The 18,749-nt window shown below is 44.4% G+C and overlaps 1 non-coding gene across 1 annotated transcript; it reads left to right on the top strand.

Moving 5' to 3' along the window:
• Positions 1–6,255: 6,255 nt before the first annotated feature.
• On the top strand, positions 6,256–6,338 carry trnal-cag (transfer RNA leucine (anticodon CAG)). The gene has a single exon. It is a non-coding gene; the product is annotated as a tRNA-Leu (tRNA).
• Positions 6,339–18,749: the final 12,411 nt, after the last annotated feature.

Below are 18,749 nucleotides of genomic sequence, written 5' to 3'. Positions count from 1 at the left end.
GTCACACGACTTCGATCTATTAAACCTCCTTCTATGCTTTTTGCATTCATGATCTGTTGGAATAAATGATCCTCTTTCGTACAGGTCCTGAATATTCGGCCAGGTGTCTAAAGATGGAAATGTATTTTCTGTCAATAAAATGCATTTCCACCACATCAGATCAGATGCTGTTGTAAATGGGCTGATGTGAATCGTTTCAACACTTCAACCTGATATCCAACATGTTTCTCCACAGTGTGAAAACCCACCGCGGAAAGACCGGAACATACAAGCATTTGGCAGCAAGAAGAAACCCTTCCCAGCTCACTGCCAGTGCCCGATCACAGCTAAAGTGTGGGAAATGAAAATAAATCTTTGGAGATCTCAGCTCTGCTTGGCCTTTCAGTCAAGATTTTCACTGAGTTCAATCAGCCTCCCACCTGAATCCAGAAATAGACAGTTCCCTTATTTGATGCATTCGGATAATTTCAGAGTCCCATAATACGGAGAAACGTTCTTTAAACCCTGTGTTCATTTTCTTCACGTGTGTTGAGGTGATGCATTCTCTGCAATGACTTCCCGGGTGTTCAAACTTGGTCCTGATTTCCGGAACGGCCACCACCACGAGCGCGAAAAAATACTACATTAAAATGCTTGCTGGGCTCGTCCTGGAGATGAAAGCGGGACCTCTTGCATTCGAACTCATTGAATAGCCCAAAGCGAGAATCGAAGCCCAAGAACAACGAGCCAACTGCACGATAAACTGCTCTCAATGGATCCTTCCATTGCCACCCACAGTGTATCAACCAAAAGCGAATTCCTGTTAATGCTGGAAATCTTTTAGAATGTATTGGAACCCCCGGGGACGACTCCAACCAGTGGAGAGTTTCCCGCCTCATTTCTATTCACTTCAGTTTTGCGAGTGTTCCTTGATGCCACACTCGGTCAAAAGCTTCTTTGGACTCAAGCGCAGTCACTTGAACCTCAGGTATTAAGTTCAGCTGCTTCCTCCATGTTTGGACCAAGGCTGCAATGAGGTCAGGAGCTGAGTAACCCTGGCAGATACAAAACTGAGCTTCAGTGAGCGGGTTATTGCTGAGTAAGTGCCACTGGATCGCGCTGTCGAAGAAATTTCCACCCACTTTCTTGATCAACGAGAGGAGACTGATCGGGCGGTTTTCGCCGGTTGGGTTTTCCTGTTTTTTGTGGACAAGACATACCTGAGCAATTTTTCTCATTGTCGGGTAGATGCCAGTACTGGAACAGTTTGGCGAGCAGCGAGGCTATTTCTGGAGCACAGGTTTTCAGTGCTGCTGCACGAATGGTGTCAGGGCCCAAAGCCTTTGCAGTTACCCGTGCCTTCAGCCATTTCTTGACTTCACTTGGAGTGAATGGAGCTTGCTGAAGACTGACATCTGTGGTGCAATTCCCCAACTTTGTGCAAAAGCGGAACTGAGGGAATCACATTTGTGGCTCTATGAAACTCACCTGCTAAGCAGTGAAAGGTGACATTATTTATCACAAGCGGGTCCCATTAATTCAGATAAAGGTTTGCTGCAAAAGTAGCCATGACCATGTGCGATACACACACGGTTTTCTGATCTACAGTTAGATCTGCACCCGCTGTGACGCTTACATACCCGTCAGTTGAGAAGCTGGAGGCGCTATCTGGTTGAGGTAATTGAGATGATTAATAGGTTTTAATGTGGAGATACAATTTCCTCTTTTGGGGGAATACAGAACAAATGTATGTAACCCTAAACTTAGAGTTAAGACATTTAACGGTGACGTCAGCAAACAATTCACTCAAAGGATGAAAAAGGCGGTTTGAGGACAATTCCAGTGTAGCGATTGGCCGAGAGATTATGACAATGAACTGATGCTTAGTTGGGCTTTGGACCCCATCTTTGTCAAGAAAAAAATCGAAATCTGGAGGGAACTGAAAAGATGTGATGGCTGTCCTTTGTCATTATGGGATCATGTGCTCTAATGTAAGCGGAGGACAGTAGGTGACTGTAAAACTGGTATCCTGGTCGCTGTTTAAATTCTGGCTCGAAGCATCATTTCCGTCAGCTGAAATAGTTCAGTTGGGAGAGCGTTAAACTAATGATCTAAAGGTCACTTGTTCAATACTCTGTTCCGGCAAAGAGTTGCCAGTCGAGACGCCTGAGCATCTCCGGTTTCATGTTTCCCGGTTGCTGAGTGAGGGTGTCTGTCTCTTTTGGGGAGACGCAGTCCCATTTCTGAGGGCAGCGGATACTTGCCCTCCCCTCTCTGTGCCCGCTGGTCCACGTTACTGGAATAAAGATCGGTTTAACTTTTAAAAAAATATGAAAAAGCGCTGGGAAACTCATCCCCCATTAAACTATCATAACCAACCTGCAACTCTCAGGTGGTGCAGAGGTCGATAGATCGAACCCATCCTCTGCCATTTATATTGGCACAGCAAAAATTAGTCCCTAGGAAGAAGAAGCATACGAAAGGAAGGATGAGGCAACCATGGCTGACAAGGGAAGTCAGGGATAGCATATGAGCTAAAGAGAAAGCATACAATGCGGCGAAGAGCAGTGGGAAGCCAAGGGATTGGGAAGCCTACAAAGACCAACAAAGGACAACTAAAAAAGAAATAAGGAGGGAGAAGATTAAATATTAGGGTAAAATAGCCAGTAATATAATAGAAGATTGCACGGGTGTTTTTAGATATATAAAGGGTAAGAGAGAGGCAAAAGTGGACATTGGCCCGCTGGAAAATGGCACTGGAGAAGTAGTAGTGGGGAACAAAGAAATGGCGGAGGAACTGAATAGGTACTTTGCGTCAGTCTTGACGGTGGAAGACACAAGTAACATCCCCAAAGTTCAAGAGAGTCGGGGGGCAGAGGTGAGTATGGTGGCCATTTCCAAGGAGAAGATGCTAGGAAAACTGAAAGGTCTGAAGGTGGATAAATCACCTGGACCAAATGAATTACACCCCAGAGTTCTGAAGGAGATAGCTGAAGAGAAAGTGGAGGCGTCAGTGGTGATCTTTCAGGAATCGCTGGAGTAAGGGAGGGTCCCAGAGGACTGGAAAATCGCTATTGTAACCCCGCTGTTTAAGAAGGGAGTGAGACACAAGACTGGAAATTACAGGCCGATGAGCCTGACCTCGGTTGTTGGTAAGATTTTAGAGTCCGTTATTAAGGATGAGATTTCAGAATACTTGGAAGTACATGGTAAATTAGGGCAAAGTTAGCATGGTTTCATCAAGGGGAGGTCATGCCTGACAAATCTGTTAGAATTCTTTGAGGAGGTAACGAGTAGGTTAGACAAAGGAGAGCCAATGGATGTTATCTACTTGGACTTCCAGAAGGCCTTTGAAAAGGTGCCGCACAGGAGGCTGCTCAGTAAGATTAGAGCTCATGGTGTTAGAGGAAAGGTACTAGCATGGATAGAAGGTTGGCTGTCTGGCAGGAGGCAGAGAGATGGGATAAGGGGGTCCTTCTCAGGATGGCAGCCAGTGATGAGTGGAGTTCCGGAGGGGTCAGTGTTGGGACCACAACTTTTCACTTTATACGCTAATGATCTAGATGATGGAACTGAGGACATTTTGGCAAAGTTTGCAGATGATACAAAGATAGATGGACGGACAGGTCGCATTGAGGAGGCGGGGAGGCTGCAGAATGATTTAGACAGGTTAGGAGAATGGGCAAAGAAGTGGCAGATAGAATACAATGTGGGGAAGTGTGAGGTCATGCACTTTGGTAGGAAGAATAGAGGCATAGCCTATTTTCTAAATGGGGAGAGAATTCAGAAATCTGGAGTGCAAAGGGACTTGGGAGTCCTATTCAAGGATTCTCTTAAGCTTAACTTTCAGGTTGAGTCGGTAGTTAGGAAGGCAAATGCAATGTTGGCATTTATTTCGAGAAGACTAGGTTATAAATGCAGGAATGTGCTGCTGAGCCTTTATAAGGCTCTGGTCAGACCACATTTAGAATATTGTGAGCAATTTTGGGACCCGTATCTCAGGAAGGATGTACTGGCCCTGGAGAGGGTTCAGAGGAGGTTCACGAGAACGATCCCAGGAATGAAAGGTTTAACATATGAGGAACGTTTGAGAACTCTGGGTTTGTACTCGATGGAGGTTATAAGGATGAGGGCGGATCTGATTGAAACTAACAGAATACTGGAAGGCCTGGATAGAGTGGACGTGGTTAAGATGTTTCCATTAGTGGGAGAGACTAGGACCCGAGGTCACAGCCTCAGAGTAAAGGGAAGACCTTTTAAAACAAAGATGAGGAGAAACGTCTGTAGCCAGAGAGTGGTGAATCTATGGAATTCATTGCCACAGATGGCTGTGGAGGCCAGGTCATTGTGTGTATTTAAGACCGGCATAGATAGGTTCTTGATTGGTAAGGGGACCAAATGTTACCGGGAGAAGGCGGGAGAATGGGGTTGAGAAACTTATCAGCCATGATTGAATGTTGGAACAGATTCGATGGGCCGAATGGCCTAATTTCTGCTCCTATGTCTTATGGTCCTATGGTTATTTCTGGCCCCAGCTGCTAGTTCCTCGATCAACCATTGGAAATGTAAATCCTGAAAAATCCGCCGATTAATCCATTTCATTCATGCTTTGGTTAACATTAATTGGGGGGAGCGGAATTGTAATCTATCACTTCCCTCTCGTTTATTATGCTTTATTCGTGTTTGTATCTGTCAGTGATGAGATCGAGAAGCGAGCTCGCCTCAGTCATGCGGCGGATGGATCTTTTGAGTATGACAAATATTTACCCTTTCCTTTTAAATTCAGATCAGAATGTATCACTGAAACACAGGAAATGCTGCTTAATCTGCTCGAAGGAGGCTTTAATGACTCACTGAAACGATATAATTTGACCTTCCAGTAAGCTTTGTGTGCAGCAGTTTCTGGTGAATTTCCTCAGTCACAGAATCCCACAGAATCACAGTGCAGAGGAGGACCTTCAGCCCATCGCGTCTGTACCGACACGTGAGAAACACCTGACCTACCTACCTCATCCCATTTAGCAGCACTTGGCCCCATAGCCTTGAATGTTGCAACGTGCCAAGTGCTCATCCAGGTACTTTTTAAAGGATGTGAGGCAATCCGCCTCCACCGCCCTCCCAGACAGTGCATTCCAGACCGTCACCACCCTCTGGGTAAAAACGTTTTTCCTCACATCCCCCTAAACCTCCTGCCCCTGACCTTGAAATTATGCCCCCTTGTGACTAGCTCTTCAACTAAGGGGAACAGCTGCTCCCTATCCACTCTGCCCATCAGGTCGCCCCTCTGTCTTCTCTGCTCCTTGGAAAACAACCCAAGTCTATATAACCTCTCATCATAACTTAAATGTTTCATCCCAGGCAACATCCTGGTGAATCTCCTCTGCACCCCCTCCAGTGCAACCACATCCTTCCTATAATGTGGCGACCAGAACTGCACACAGTACTCCAGCTGTTGCCTCAATAAGGTTCTATACAACTTAAACATGACCTCCCTTCTTTTGTAATCTATGCCTCGATTGATAAAGGCAAGAGTCCCAAATGCCTTTTTCACCACCCCACTAACCTGCCCCTCTGCCTTCAGAGATCTATGGAAACACAGGCCAAGGTCCCTTTGTTCCTCAGAGCCTCACATTGTCTTGCCATGCATTCAATACTTCCTTGTCAAATTACTCCTTCCAAAGTGTATCACCTCACACTTTTCAGGGTTAAATCCCATCTGCCACTTATGTGCCCATTTGACCATCCCGTTTATATCTTCCTGTAGCCCAAGCCACTCAACCTCACTGTTAACCACTCGGCCAATCTTTGTGCCATCCGCAAATTTACTAATCCAGGATGTAACTCTCAAATTGGACACTTCACGTCGCTCAGACCTTACACTCTGAACACCTTCGTGTGAGGAACAGGTCGGGCGGGAATTGGGTCTTTGTTGATTTGAGAAAACAGAGCAATGCAGCAATGACAAAAACAGAATTACCTGGAAAAACTCAGCAGGTCTGGCAGCATCGGTGGAAATATGGCTGTGAAAGCGGGTTTTAGTAAACACCTTGTCAAACACCAGGAGAGAAATGGAAAGCAATGAAGGTGAGCAGGGCAGAAGAGAGGAGCTCCTCACCCCCCGGCGGCTTGGGGAAGGATAAGACTGAGATACAGGAACAGGTGCTGAAAAAAGGAAAATCACATCGAGTGTTTTAAAGCAGTGACGATGAATGTGGAACTCAGAACCATTTGTACCGAATGCAATGGATTTAGTGGCCGAGCAGTTAGCACAGAAGGGTCAGGATGGCCGAGCGGTCTAAGGCGCTGCGTTCAGGTCGCAGTCTCCTCTGGAGGCGTGGGTTCGAATCCCACTCCTGACACTAATTTTCCTTCAGCAACTTCCAAACCCGAGGCCTCCAGCACTTGGAAGGAAAAGGGCAGCAGATGCATGAGAACACCACCAGCAGCAAGCTCCCCTCCGAGCCACAAACCATCCTGACTTGGAACTGGATCGCCGTCCCTTCACTGTCGCTGGGGCAAAACCCTGGAACCCCCTCCCTAACAGCTCTGTGGGTGTACCGACACCACATGGACTGTAGCGGTTCAAGATGGCAGCTGATCACCAGCTTCTCAAGGACAATTTCGGTTGGGTAATAAATGCTGGCCGAGCCATCGACGCCCACATCCCGTGAAAGAATAAAACAAAAGCTCTTGGTCACCGGAACACAGCTCATTTCACTGATCGATTTCAGCAACAGCTCCGAGATTTAATAAAACGCTTCAAAGGAGCTTTATCAAGCAACATTCGACATCGAGTCACATATTTGGACAACTGAACAAAACCTTCGTAAAACTGATAGATTTTAAGGGGACGTTAATGGGGAGATTGAACTGGGGACGTTTCTAGAAGGAATTGCAGAGCTAAAGGCTCAGACAGCTGAAGACGTGGCCGCTAATCATGAAACAATGAAAAGTGTAAATGAGCAAGAGGACAGAGATAGATTTAGAAAGAGAAAGGGAGATGTCTGGGAATGGAACTGGAACTCCAGTTCAGCCAATGAGAAATCTCCACCTCAACCACTAATGTTCAGAGCCGCTCATTCCATGTGTCCAGTTGGAAGCCTGTCTGAAGGAACATGCAGTCTGGCAGAGCGCCTGTGATAATCCTCCACTGTCTGATCTAAAGCTGTAACAGGAGCTGTTCATTACAGCTGTCTAAACCGCGATGGCCTTGATATTCAGTGGTGCAGATTCACATCATCATTTGAAATCTTTCTGAAAGCTGAGCAGACTGACTCTGGTCAGCATATTTAAAGGTTTTTGTTTTGTCCTGCAATAACCCTCAGGGCAGGAAAGGCAGCTCATTGTCCTTTGGTACAAAAGCAAAATACTGCGGATGCTGGAAATCTGAAACAACGCCAGAAAATGCTGCAATTGCTCAGCACATCTGGTAGCATCTGTGGAGAGTGAAACAGATTCACGTTTCAGGTCTTTTTGGTGCAAGTTCGCGCCCTGAAATTTAAACTGTTTCACTCTTCACAAATACTACCAGATCTGCGAAGGGTTTCTAGCAATTCCTTGCGGGTAATTAAGCATCGTTAGGTTCTGTGGCTTAATTGGTTAAAACACCTGCCGAGTAAACAGGAGATCCTGGGTCCAAATCCCAGCAGAACCTGACTTCGTTGGATTTCATCTGGGCAGTTGGGCGCTTGCTTTATAACAGGGCCAAATTTGGAATTTAAGGTTAAAATGGTCTCTCCTTTTACAGTGGACTATCTGCAAAGGCTTTAACAATGACAGGTTTTCCTTTCTGCGACCGTCGAAGAAGAGACCTTGTGGGAGTTACCACACACAATGAGAAACTCTCCCCAGTGTGCCGCTACTGGAAGGGCTGGGCTCTATTCTATTTAACAATTGATGCTCGAAACACGAACACCGAGATTTTGAAAGGACAGGGGGAACATCACTGGGTCAGAATTCAAACATCATCCTGGGAAATAAGAGGAAGAGAGATCAAAGCAGATTACTGTATGAACGTTGGAACAAGCAGTTTCTAAATCCTGTTTTCCGGCAACTCACTGAATATCTGTGACTAACCTGTTTCCCACTCCGGTTAAAATACTGAATATTCTGCATTTACATCGGGGCGGAAATTTGGTTTATAATTCATTTGTGAACAAAAGTATCAAGTGTTTAGGTGTTGTTAAGCTGGCAGCGCGTAACAATTTCAAGGAGTTATCCTCATGACCTGGTCATCACGTTCCAATTAACTTTAATCTTTCCCAAAGTGGGATACTAGGTATCACTCCAGGAAAATCCCAAAGCATTTAGGATGGATGCACTATAAAAAATCAGGACTTTCAAAACACCTTAACCACCCACAATTCCTTCAAATGAAACGTGTTCACTGTTGCATTGGACCCAGAAACCGCTCTCAGCATTAATCTCAGTGAAGCAGAGTGTGACCGTGTTGTGTCTGTCAGTGTGGAGGTGACCAGTTCGGGGTCACTATCCGCCGCTTCCAGCCGAGACTAAGGCACGATACAAGGGGGATGTTTACCCCGAACTTCGGAAGATATTGTGAGTCGGGAAAAGGGACAAATCAAAAGGAACCAAAGAATAAATCCCAGGGCCCAGATTGGAGAATCTGTAGATTCCCTTTGGGAAAGTGAACCGGAGCAGATTGAAGGGTGAACATTCCCACTGCCCAGAAGCGGTGAAGACACAGCTCAGTCAGCCCGGCCCCCTCCATTCTCACGCTGGAACATTCCTCACATGGAAATTGTTTAACCCAGTGAAATAAATCCTTACAGCCGATAATTTATACAACTGATTGAAGGAATGTCGAGCGTGGTTACCGAGTGACGGTGAAAAGTTTAACATTTGTTCCGTTCAACCAAACTGAGATGAAATGTGAACATTTTTTTTCTCATTTTAACAATAATTTGAAGGGTCAGGATAAAAATGTTCAGTGTTTGTGAGAGTGGGGTCTGGGTGAGCAGCTGGTGAGTGCGACAGGGCCAGTGCTGGATGCAGGAAGCTCCCGTCAGTGAGTGTGTGTCTGATGGGGCTGAGTGATTGACAACTGGTGGTTGTTGGTGTTTCCATAAATCATGGAAATTCCCTCCAACAGTTTTTATTTCTTCATTTGATTGTAAACAACTTGAAATAAAGGGAATAAGTGCAGGAACTTTTTTGGTCTGTACTTCAGCTGCCATTTTCCAGTGGTTAAATTTTCCTCTAAAAATCCACTGGATTTTCCGACTTTGACTTGAGTCATAGAAACATAGAAACTAGGAGCAGGAGTAGGCCATTCGGCCTTTCGAGCCTGCTCCGCCATTCATTATGATCATGGCTGATCATCCAACTCAATAGCCTGCTCCCGCTTTCTCTCCATACCCTCTCATCTCTTTCGCCCCAAGAGCTATATCTAACGCCTTCTTGAAAGCATGCAATGTTTTTGTCTCAACTGCTTTCTGTGGTAACAAATTCCACAGGCTCACCACTCTCCTCATCTCAGTCTCCTCATATGTCAGTCCTGCCATCCCAGGAATCAGTTGGGTAAACCTTTGTTGCACTCCCTCTATAGCAAGTTTAGCCTTCCTCAGATAAGGAGACCAAAACTGCACACAATATTCCAGATGTAGTCTCACCAAGGCCCTGTACCATTGCAGCAAGACATCCCTGTTCCTGCACTCGAATCCTCTGGCTATGAAGGCCAACATACCATTTGCCTTCTTTACTACCTGCTGCACCTGCATGGTTACCTTCAGCGACTGGTGTACAAGGACACCCAGATCTCGTTGCACATTCCCCTCTCTCAATTTATAGCCATTCAGATAATAATCTGCCTTCCTGTTTTTGCTACCAAAATGGATAACCACACATTTATCCACATTATACTGCATCTGCCATGCATTTCCCACTCAGTCAGCTTGTCCAAATCACACTGAAGCATCTCTGCATACTCCTCACAGCTCAGCCTCCCACCCAGTTTTATATCATCTGCAAATTTGGAGATATTACGTTTAATTCCCTCATCTAAATCATTAATATATATTGTGAATAACTGGGGTCCCAGCAATAATCCCTGCGGTACCCCACTAGTCACTGCCTGCTATTCGGAAAAAGACCCATTTATTCCCACTCTTTGTGCCCTGTCTGCCAAACTACTTTCTATCCATCTCAATACACTGCCCCCAATCCCATGTGCTTTAATTTTATACGCCAACCTCTTACGTGGGACTTTGTGGAAAGCCTTCTGAAAGTCCAAATACACCACATCCACTGGCTCCCCCTCATCACCTCTACTAGTTACTTTCTCGAAAGATTCCAGTAGATTTGTCAAGCATGATTTCCCTTTCATAAATCCATGCTGACTCTGTCCGATTCTGCCACTGTTTTCCATGTGCTCAGCTATTAAATCTTTTATAATGGACTCTAGAATTTCCCCCACAACCGACATAAGGCTGACTGGTCTATAATTCCCTGTTTTCTCTCTGCCTCTCTTTTTAAATAGTGGGGTTACATTAGCTACCCTCCAATCTGTAGGAACTGTTCTAGAGTCTATGGAATCTCGGAAGATGACCACCAATGTATCCACTATTTCCAGGGCCACTTTCTTAAATACTCTAGGATGAAGATGATCAGGCCATGGGGATTTATTGGCCTTCAATCCCATCAATTTCCCAAACACCATTTTCCAACTAATACTGATTTAATTCAGTTCCTCCCTCTCACTAACCCCGTGTTCCCCAACATTTCTGGTACGTTATTAATGTCCTCCTTTGTGAAGACAGAACTAAAGTATTTATTTAGTTGGTCAGGCATTTCTTTGTTCCCCATTATAAATTCCCCTGTTTCTGACTGTAAAAGACCCACAATTATCTTCACCAATCTTTTTCTCTTCACACACCTATAGAAACGTTTACAGTCGGTTTTTATGTTCCCTGCAAGCTTACACTCGTACTCTTTTTTCCCCTTCTTAATCATTCCCTTGGTCCTCTATTGCTGAATTCTAAACTGCTCCAAATCCTCAGGTCTGTTGTTTTTTTCTGGCCAATTGTATGCCTCTTCCTTGGATCTAATACTATCTCTAGTTTCCTTTGTAAGCCATGGTTTGGCCACCTTTCCTGTTTTACTTTTGCGCCAGACAGCAATAAACAATTGTTGCAGTTCACCCATGCGCTCTTTGAATGATTGCCATCGCCTACCCACCACCATCCCTTTAAGTAATGTTTCCCAATCCATCATAGCCAACTCACACCTCATACCATCGTAGTTTCCTTTATTAAGATTCAGGACCCAAGTCTCAGAATTAACTACGTCACTCTCCATCTTGATGAAGAATTCTATCACATTATGGTTGCTCATCCCCAAGGGGCCTCGCACAACTAGATTGCCAATTATTCCTTTCTCATTACACAATACCCAGTCGAGGATGGCCTGTTCTCTCGTTGGTTCCTCAATGTATTGGTTCAGAAAAACATCCCGTATACACTCCAGGAATACGTCCTCTACTGTCCTGCTCCCACAGGATCTGTTCAGTATTTTTAATTCTGTTTTACCTTGTATCCTCTCTTTCCACAGAATGCCGACAGTGAAATTGCTCATACTTCCCGCCGTTGTTCTCTATGAAGCAGGTATTGTCTGCACGGTCTAATGGAGACAAGCTCAGAGGGCTGTGCAAGAGGGTTTCTTTCAAGTTTTAGGCCTCTTTTGGTCCATTAGCAGCAACCGGATGTCTGCAGAGGAACTCGGAATGCCGAGCCCCTCTTCTCAGGATGGACTTAATAAGGGGACAAAATGTAGGTTAAAGAGAGAATAAAAGGCCTGGGGATTTGGGCTGAGATTGCCGGAGCTTGTGGGAATAACACAAATCGGTGGAGTAATGTGACATTCGCGGAATACGAGCTTGGGAGATTATCCAGTCCGTGCTGGGGGACTGCGGGGAAGGAAGTTGTTTTGTCTGCCCATCCCAGCCGAATGTTGGTTGTGAAGTGACGGTCAGACCCCGAGGGGAGGGTGAAAGTCTTTCACCGAGTTTGAAGTTTGTATATCAGATCTTGGAGGTGTCGCTGCAGTGTTCCCAGGAAGCGGGGGTCTCATTCTTCGAGTAAAAAGCTTACATGGAGGACCGGTTTCTCAGTAAAAAACAAAACTGGAGATGTGGGACGTTAGAATCTGCTCGGCTCCAATTCACATTGATTCATTTAGTGTCCTGGAATAAACAAGTGGTTTGTAGCTGTCCATTACCAAAAGAAATAGAATTCAGAAGATTCTGGCCAGTACCTTCACTATTTCCACTATTACATCCCGCAGAATCTTCAGCTACATCTCATAAAGTCCTAGAGACTTAGCAACATTAAGCACAGGCAGTCCTTCTGGTACCTCTTCTTTAACAAGGGTTATATGTAAAAGAACACATTTGCAAATTGTCGGTGGAGAAAGTGAGCACTTTTATTGAAGAGGGGTTAAAGGGGAATAGGCAACCCTTTGTGATAAAGAAGTAGGTTTAGCAGAAATAAAAGTAGCAATAAGTGGAATGATGGGGGCAGGTTGTTATGGACTGATCACAGAATTTCATAGAGTATCAGACGGACCTTGGTTTAAATGTCCATCGATCCCTGAAGGGAGCAGCACCGGTAGGTAAGAAGGCATATAGGATACTTGCCTTTATTAGCCGAGGCATAGAATATAAGAGAAGGAAGGTTGCAGCTGTATAAAATACTAGTTAGGCAACAATTGGAGTCCTGTGTGCAGTTCTGGTTATCACACTATAGGAAGGAAGTGATTGCACTGGAGATGGTGCCGAGGAGGTGCCTATATCCAAGATTGCTGATGACACTAGGTTAGGTGACATGGTTAGTAGTGTAGGTGGGAGCAGCAAGTTTCAAAGGGTCATTGACAGATTCCGTGAGTGAACAAAACTGGCTGAAGATGTTCAACATGGGGAAGTGTGAGGTCATCCATCTTGGAGCAAAGATCCGAGAATTTCCTAAACAGTCAGAAACTTGGGACTGTGGAGGAGCTGAGGGTGAGTGAGAGTGAGAGCTGAGAGAGGCTGGAGGGTGGATAAAGAGCAGCGGTAGAGCAGCACAAGAGCAGCAGTGAGAGAGAGAAGGAGAGAAGAGTGAGAGCGGTGGGGGGGATAAAGAGCTGTGAGGGAGGGGTTGAAGCAAACCGGCCATGTTTATAATAAATAGTCAAAGCATGATATCAGGGGAAAGAAGGGAGCTGGTTGGTTTGTGCCGATTTCTCTAAATTAGGGCACTGATTTAAACAAGGAGCTGGAAAATTAAACGTTTCAATCAGGGTAAGTACAACAGTAAGTATAAGCGTAATAAGACTGTTAATGCAGAGCAGGTCGAGGGGCATTAAATAAAATTAATAATTTAAACAAGGTACAAACTGGATTCTAAAAGAGGGAATAGAGGTTTGTTTTAGATCATGGATGGGCAGCTGTGACCTGTTGTTTGCAGTTCCTGCCCCATGTGGGAACCTCAGGCCACTTCATGTGTCTTGGGGCCAATTGTATACAAGTGTCTCCAGCTGCTTGAGTTAGAGCTCAGGATTTCTGAGCTTGAGGGGCAGCTGGAGTCACTGCAGAGAATCAGGGAGGATGAGAGTTTCCTGGATCGTACATTCCAGGTGGTGAACACCCCAAAGGGAAAGAGGGTGTTCAGGATTGAAGTTGGGTGGCCATCCAGAAGAGTAGGAACAGGCAGGAAATGCAGTAGTCTGCGGGGTGTGTGCCACTGTCAAACCGGTACTCAGCACTGGAGACTGCTGGGAATGGTGACACCCTGAAGAACTGCAGTCAATGGGCAAGAATCTGCACAGGAGGGAAAAGTGAAGAGTAGAAATGCAGTTGTTAGAGCAGATCCCATAGTCAGGGGGACAGACAGGCATTTCTGTATCCGTCATTGTGAGTCCCACATGGTGTGCTGTCTCCTTGGTGCCAGGGTAAAGGACATCACGGAGAAGGTGCAGAATATTCTGCAGGGGGAAGAGAGTGAGCCAGAGGTTGTGGTACACGTCAGTATCAATGACACAGGGAGGGCAGGTATTGAGGTCCCTCAGTCAGAATTTCAGCAGCTAGGGAGGTTGTTAAAAAGTAGGACCTAAAAGGCAGTAATCTCTGGATTACTACTACTGTGGCATGTGCTAGTGGGAGTAGAAATGTAAATATGTAAATGTAAATGTCAATATGTGGCTTGAGGCCAGTGCAGGAGGTGAGAGGGCTTAAGATTCGTGGGACATTAGGGCCAGTTCTGGAACAGGAAACACCTATTTGAAAGGAACAGGTTGCACCTTAACAAGACTGGGACCAATGTCCATGTGGGGAGCGTCACTCGTGTGGTTGGGAGGGTTTGAACTAAGCTCACAGGGGCTGGGAATCAGTATATAGAAGTAGAAAAGAGGAATAACTAGAGAAGGAAGTCGGAGCATATAAGATAGGAGTAGATGAAGAAGAATCTAAGAGGGATACAAGGGACTGTTTAGATTGGATGTTTGTAATCGCATAATGCGTGGTGAATAACGTTGGTGATCTCAAAGCACAAATAGCCATGTGGGAAAATGATGTAGTGGCAATGATTAAAACATGGTTTAAAAATGGTGAGGGTCGGGTTCATATTCAAGTGTACAAAGTGTTCAGGAAAGAGAGATAAGGAAAAAAGGGTGGTGTAGTGAGAGGGATAGAGAAGCAAATCTGCAGAGAAATCACAGATGTATAAGAACTATAGAGTGGTGATATCTGGGGATTTCTGAAATGTGTTCAGAGGCACTTCCTGGACCAGAATGTTCTCAGTCCAGTTAGGAAGGAGGCATTGCTGGATCTGGTGCTGGGGAAGGAGGTGGGCCAAGGTTGGCCACGTGAACGAACTGTCTGTGGGTGCACCCTTGGGTAAGAGTGATTGGTAGAGCGTTAACTTCAATGGGAAGAGAGGGGATTTAGCCAGGGTGAAATAGAAGCAGAGAGTGAAAGGAAAAACTGTAACAGAGCAATGGATGATCTTTCAGGAGGAGATTTTTCAGGTACAGACTAGGTACATTCCAATAAGGGAGACGGGAGGGAAACCAAAGCCTGGGCTCCTTGGATGATGAGGAAGATAGAAAATATGCTGAAACAATAAAGAGGCCGTGTGACACACGTCAGATGAATTATTCAAGTGAGAACCAGGTCACTGTTATTGTACGAGAGTGTGGAATTTACTCTCTCCCTGTCCATCTCTGTTACTTTATGGGGATGTAGAATTAACTAATCCCTGGTATCTGTCAATCTGTACGTGAGTGCATGATTAACTCTCTATCTGGCAGTCTCTGTTACTGTGTTTCAGGGCAGAATCATGGTAACTTTCTACCTATCTGTCTCCATTAGTCTATTTGAGAATGGAATTAATTTTGTATCTGCCAGCCTTTATTACTGCATGTGAATGTGGAATTAACTCTCCCTCAATCTCTGTTACTGTGTTTGAGTGCACAGCTAACTCTTTGTTAGTCGATCTGTGCTCCTGTGTTTCAGTGCAGAATTACATCTCTATCCATTTTCGTTAGTGTGAGAGAGGGCGGGATTAATTCTGTATCTGGTGTTCTCTATTAGTGTATGTGAGTGGGGCATTAATCCTTTGTTCATCGCTGTTATTGCATGTGAGAGTGTAATCAACTGAGTCTTTGTTACTGCATATGAGGGCAGCATTAATCATTCTCCTTCTCTATTGTGTAACTGAAAGTAGAATTAATTCTCTCTCCATCGTCTCCGTTACTTTGTGAGTGTGAATTAATTCTATATCCTGCAGTCTCCAATAGTGTATTTCAGTATGGCAAAAACACACTGTTAGTCTCTGTTACTGTATGAGTGCGGAATTCACTCTCTGTCAATCTATAATAATGTGTAATTAACACTCTGTCCATCAGTCTCTGTTCTTGTTTGCAAGTGGGCCACTTTCAGGTAAGCAAACTGCAAATAGTAGAGTGCCACAGGGATCAGTGCTGGGTTCTCAGCTTTTTACAATCTATATTAATGACTCAGATGAAGGTACAGACCATCAACAAATTTTCAGACAACACACAGATAGGTGGAAAAGCAGGTGGTGAGGAGGACACAAAGAGTCTGCAAGAGGATATAGATAGGTTAAGTGAGTGGCAAACATTTGGAATACAGTGTGGGGAAAATGTGAGTTTTCCACTTTGATAGGAAGAATAGAAAAACAAATCATTGTTTAAAAGATATATATTAATGACCGAGACTGTGGGTGTGCTGGGTATGATTTCAAAATTTGCATACGATACAAAGATTAGAAATATTGTCAACTGTGAACTTAAAAAGGACATAGACATGTTGGGGGAATGGGCAGACAAATGGCAGATGAATTTCAATGCAGAAAAGTGTGAGGTGTTTCATTTTGGCAGGAACAATCTGCTGAGATAGTATAAAATAAACGGAGAACCTCTAAAGGAGGTGCAGGAACAGAAAGACCTCTGTGCATACGTACATAGGTCATTGAACATGGCAGGGCATGTTGAAGAGCAGTTAATAAAGCATATAGTATCATAGGCTTTAATTACAGGGTCATTGAGTATAAGAGTAAGGAGGTTATGTTGAAATTGTATAAAACACTTGTTAGGCCTCATCTGGAGCACTGACTCCAGTTCTGGGCACCACACTTGAGGAAGGATGTGAAGGTATTGGAGAGAGTACAGAGGCGATTCACAAGAATGATTAAAGCAGTAAAGGACTGTAGCTATGAGGACAGATTGGAGAGGTTGGGACTCTTTGCCCTGGAGAAAAGAAGGCTGAGAGGTGTTCAAGATCCTGAGTGGTATGGATGGGGCAAATAGAGATAAATTGTTACCACTCAAGAGAACATCAGGAACTAGAGGGCACAGATTCAAAATAATTGGCAAAAGGAGAAAATGTGATGAGAAGATTTTTTTTTCACCCAGAGGGTGGTTGGAGACTGGAACAAACTTCCTGAAAGTGTGGTGGAGGCAGGTTTGATCGCGGTATTCTAAAGCGAATTGGACTGCTGCCTGAAAAGAAAAAATGTGCAAGGTTACGGGGATAAGGCAGGGAAGTGGGACTAGATGGAATGCTCTTTCAGAGACCCAGTGCAGACTTGAGGAGCCGAATGGTTTTCTTCTGCACTGTAAAAATACTGTGATACTGTGGAGAGAGACTACACAATGTTGCAGTACAGAGGGATCTGGGTGTCTTTGTACATGAATCACAAGATGTTAAAGTGCAGCTGCAGCAAGTAATTAGGAAGGTAAATGGAATGTTGGCCTTTATTCTAAGGCGGGGTGGAATATAAAAGTAGGGAAGTCTTGCTATGAAAACAGGTCATTGGTGAGACGACATGTGGAGCGCTGTGTAAAGTTTTGGTCTCCTTATTTAAGGAGGGATATACTTGCATTGAGGACAGTTCAGAGAAGTTTGACTAGACTGATTCCTGACATGAAGAAGTTGTCTTATGAGGAATGTTTCAGCAGGTTGGGCCAATCACCATTGGAGTTTCGAAGAAGGAGAGGTGATCTCGTTGAAATATATAACATTCTGAGGGTAGATGTTGAGGGGAATGTTTCCATTTATGGGGAAACTAGAACCAGAGGGCACAGTTTAAAAATGAACATCTCCCATTGAAGGTGGGGATGAGAAGGAATTTATTTCCTTTGTAATTCAGAACCCTAGAGCGCAGTGGAGGGTGGGTCAGGTCATTGAATATATTCAAGTGGAGTGGACATATTTTTGATCTACAGGAGAGTCAAGGGTTATAGGATGGATGGGAAAGTGGAGTTGAGGCCACAATCAGATCAGCCATGGTCGTATTGAATGGCGAAGCTGGCCCGATGGGCTGAATGGCCTTCTCCTGCTTCTCTTTCTTGTATTTTTAATTTGTCAATGTGGGATTGACCTGTCTGTTCATCTCTTTTGCTCTATTTCAGTGTGGAACTACCTCAGTTTGATCTACATGTGAGTGTGGAATTCAGTCTCTGTCCATCACTTACTGAATGTGAGTGTGAAATTTAAATCTCAGTCAGTCTCTGTTACAGTGTGAGAATGTGGAAATAAATCTTTATATCAGTCCCTGTTAATGTATCTGAATGAGGGATTAACTCTCTGTCGGTCAGTCTCTGTTACTGTATGAGAATGTGCAATTAAATCTTTATATCAGTCCCTGTTAATGTGTGTGAATGCGTGATTAACTGTCTATTGGTCAGTCTCTGTTACTGAATGTGAGTGTGTAATTAACTACAATCAGTCAGTCTCTGTTACTGTAGGTGAGTGTGGATCAAAGCCTCCATGGGTTAGTCTCAGTTACAGTATGTGAGTGCGGAATTAACTCTCTATCGGTCAGTCTTAGTTACTGTAAGTGTGGAATTCTCTTTCACAGTCTTTGTTAGGATCACTGTGAGTGGAATTAAGGACCTGTCAATTTCCACTAATGTTTTAGTGAGGAATTAACCTACAATAACAGAGACTGAGAGTAATTAAGACAGTTATTCCACATTCTCATATTAGCCCATGTTAAACTATGTGAGTGAGGAATAAACAAACTACTTGTCAGCCTCCGTTACTTAGAGTGTGCAATTAATTCTCTGCAAATCTCTCTTATTGCATATGAGTGTGAACCTCTGTCATGTGTGCAAGTGCTGATTTAGCTTTCTATCCCGACCATGTTGGTTGCTGTACAAAAGTGTGAAATTAACTCTTTGCATGATAACCTGTTACTTTCGGTGAATAAAATTAAGTTTGTCAGTTACATTATTGGAGTGTGGAATTAATTCTG

The sequence above is a fragment of the Cetorhinus maximus genome, chromosome 31 (genome assembly GCF_964194155.1).
Source record: "Cetorhinus maximus chromosome 31, sCetMax3.hap1.1, whole genome shotgun sequence".
Taxonomy (NCBI): Eukaryota; Metazoa; Chordata; class Chondrichthyes; order Lamniformes; family Cetorhinidae; genus Cetorhinus; species Cetorhinus maximus.
The sequence above is the reverse complement of the archived record's forward strand: the minus strand, read 5'-3'. Positions and strand labels throughout refer to the sequence as shown.